The sequence below is a fragment of the Fukomys damarensis genome, unplaced genomic scaffold (assembly GCF_012274545.1).
Source record: "Fukomys damarensis isolate Sample0158 unplaced genomic scaffold, DMR_v1.0_HiC HiC_scaffold_34, whole genome shotgun sequence".
Taxonomy (NCBI): domain Eukaryota; kingdom Metazoa; phylum Chordata; class Mammalia; order Rodentia; family Bathyergidae; genus Fukomys; species Fukomys damarensis.
Window position 1 is genome coordinate 1,385,104 of NW_022900946.1, and position 2,939 is coordinate 1,388,042.

Here is a 2,939-nt window from a genome sequence, read left to right on the forward strand (position 1 = left end):
ATTAATGGAATAATAGTTACAAGTTCTGAAAATGGAGTTGAAGGTACAGAGTGGATGGTCTGGATGGAAGAAACAGTGAAGACCAAGGCCCAGCGGTGAGAAAACAGATCTGCCAGTGAGGCAAGAAGAACTGGCGAGGTGAAGGCAAACCCGTCTGTGTCAGGTGCTCTCTGGCAGCTCCTGCAGAGTAGCTTCATCCAGTTGCAGAAACTGAGGCCTAGCAGGGTTCAGCTAAGAATCTAGCCTATCCTCACCAAAGTGTCAAATACCTGGCACAGAGTAAAGCCTCAGGGGTTTATGCCAGACCTATCTCAAAGGCCCACTCTGTTCAGAATCTCTTGAAAGCAGTGTTTCTCCACAAGTGCGATTGGTGTCTGGGGTGCAGCTGTTCTTTATGGTGAAGGATACATGGTTTTGCTGGTAGAGGCACTAAATTTGATGAGCCCCTCTTCCTCCAGCCCCATTTTTATCTTCAGGGCAAGAAATCCCAGAGAAGACCACTGCTATAGCTGGGGACCAAAGATTGTGATTTCTGGCATGATTCTTCCCTTGCTCTACTTTTGGGCCTCCAGTCTCTTCACCTGTCAAATGCGTGGGGGGGGGGGGGAACAGGCCATGAACTTCTCCAGCCGTACCAGCCAGATGAGGGGAAGCAGTGACCTCACCAGTGAGCCTTGCCATCCTGAGATTTCAGAAGAAATCCAGGTACCATAGGAGGTCTGGGTCGCTGGTGTGGGTTTGGAATTAGCCTGAAAGGCTGAATAGAGCTTCACGGAGGCAGGAAGGGTAGCAAAATTACAAGCAAACAGAATGTAAACAAATTTGGAAGCCAGACTAGGCCTGGTTGTTTAGCAAGGGAGAGGATGTAGCCAAAGGAAGAGTTGGAGGGTGGAGAAGTTCCGGGTTAAGAAAGATCTTTGAGCTGGGCATGGTGGTACTCACCTGTAGTCCCTGCACTTGGGAGGCTGAGGCAGGAGGTTCACCATGAGTTCGAGGCCAGCCTGGGCTACATACTGTGTCCAGGGCCACCCTGGAATATATAGTAAAACCCTGTCTCAAAAAATTAAAAAAAGAATGATCTTTGGACTTTCACCTTGGGGAAGCAAATTTAGTTTCCTTGGTGCCAGGTTCACAAGGAGATACATTCTTTCCTAAAAGAACCTAGGGAGGTGCAAGGCAAGAACTAGACACCCAAGACAGCATGCAGCATTGCACTGTGGGGTCACTTGGGACTTGGTATTTGGCAATACAGCACACGGCTGCTCTGACCTTCACTCATCCCTTTCTCCCTCCAGTGCATCGTGAGTGTGGCTGGCGGGGCCACTCGGGCTGCGCTGACCATGCACCAGGCCCGGAGAAACAACATGGCTGATGTGTCAGCCAAGGACGGCAGCCAGGTGAGCAGCCGCAATGGGAGAGGAGGAACAGTGCGGGAAGGAGAGAGCCTAGCCAGGCCACAGTTTGGGAAATACGAAGAGAAGCACCCGAGTGCCCCTGTAAAGGGGGCAGGCAGAAGACACACAGGAAGAAACACACGTGCTTCCTACTGAGTCTCAGGTCTCGGATATTGTCTGATGGCAGCAAGTCCAAGCTTATCTTGTGAGCCCCAGCCTGCTGCCTACATGGCGGAATGAGCCCTGACCTTGCCCTATGTAGGCCCCAGCCTCACCCTGAAAGCTGGATGTTCTGGTCCTATGAGGTCCCACATACAAAGGCGCTTGGCAAGTCAAAAAGTACTCAGTGTGCAGAGTTGTGAGGGGCAGTGACCAGAAGGTTAGCAGGCCCGCCTAGTCTAGCCTCCACCTGACCAAGGGAGTCTGGAGAATGAATCCTGTAGGTCTTAGATTCTCCCAAATCCCTGAGCTGGGTGCTTGTGTTCATTGCACGGTTTAACTCTCACACCAACCTGTAAGGTAAGGCGCAGCAAGGTCTCAGAAATGTGGATGGTTTTCTTTGATACTGAAGTGATTTAGAAACCTCTGTGCAATCCAGTCCTACTTTCCAGCCTTTTATTTTGTTTTGCTCAATAGTACTAACACAAACTAGTGTTTATGAAGCATTAACTGTGCCAAGGATTCCCTTTCTGTGAACTCATTTAGTCATTTCTTTGTCACTGTCCATTACGTATTTGTTGTGGAGGGCAGCAATTCCTAACCTAGCCTGATTAGCAATTTATTGAATACCCTGCCTTAAAATTTAAACAATTAAAAAACCCAGAAAAAAGCCGAGGAGGTAGCTTAGTGTGAAGGCCCTGGGCTCAATCCCTAGTACCACCAAAACCAAGAACAATCCCCAAATTCAGTGGCATAAAACAGCAATGATACTTTTTACCGTGGAGACTGAACTCAGAGTCTTGCACATGCTAAGAGCGCGCTTTACCACTGAGCCTCCCCTGTCCTGGACTTTTTTGTTCAATGCCCATTGATTCTGTGGAATTTAGAAAAGCCAAGGAAAGCTGTAATTGGCTGGGAGGGTCAGACTCCGGCTTGGTATCCCGCCCTCCCGCTTCTCCCACCCTCCCCTCTGACTCCTCCTCTCTTTTTCCAGTATTGAGTCACTGAGTTCCAGCTTCCGTGCCAAGTACCAAAGGATGAATGCTAGGACAGTTTTCACACCACAGTGTACAGAGTGCCAGTGTCAAAGAAGTTTCCAAGGTATAACTGTGTTGATTATTTTGAGAGAAGGTCTCTCTTAAGTCTCTGAGTTGCCAAAACTGAACTTGAATTTGCAGTCTTCCTGCCTCAGCCTGCTGGAATGACAGGCAGCACTACCATGCCCATCAGTGTAGCTTCTTTATTCACATGCCTGTGACCTGGACTGGTGTGTGTGTGTGTGTGTGTGTGTGTGTGTATCTGGAGATTGAACCCAGGGCCTTCACACTGGGCTATGTGCCCAGCCCTTTTCATTTATTTTAGTTTTCTTCTTCTTTTTTTTTTTTT

The 2,939-nt window shown here is 48.8% G+C and overlaps 1 protein-coding gene across 1 annotated transcript in view; it reads left to right on the forward strand.

Moving 5' to 3' along the window:
• The first annotated feature begins 474 nt into the window (after positions 1–474).
• Coro1a (coronin 1A) overlaps positions 475–2,939 on the forward strand; it is a 27,882-nt gene continuing 25,417 nt past the window's right edge. Inside the window, exons 1-3 of the mRNA XM_010623539.3 lie at positions 475–705; positions 1,296–1,397; positions 2,548–2,654. The gene's annotated coding sequence lies outside the window, so the exon portion shown is untranslated. The remainder of the gene's footprint in view (positions 706–1,295; positions 1,398–2,547; positions 2,655–2,939) is intronic.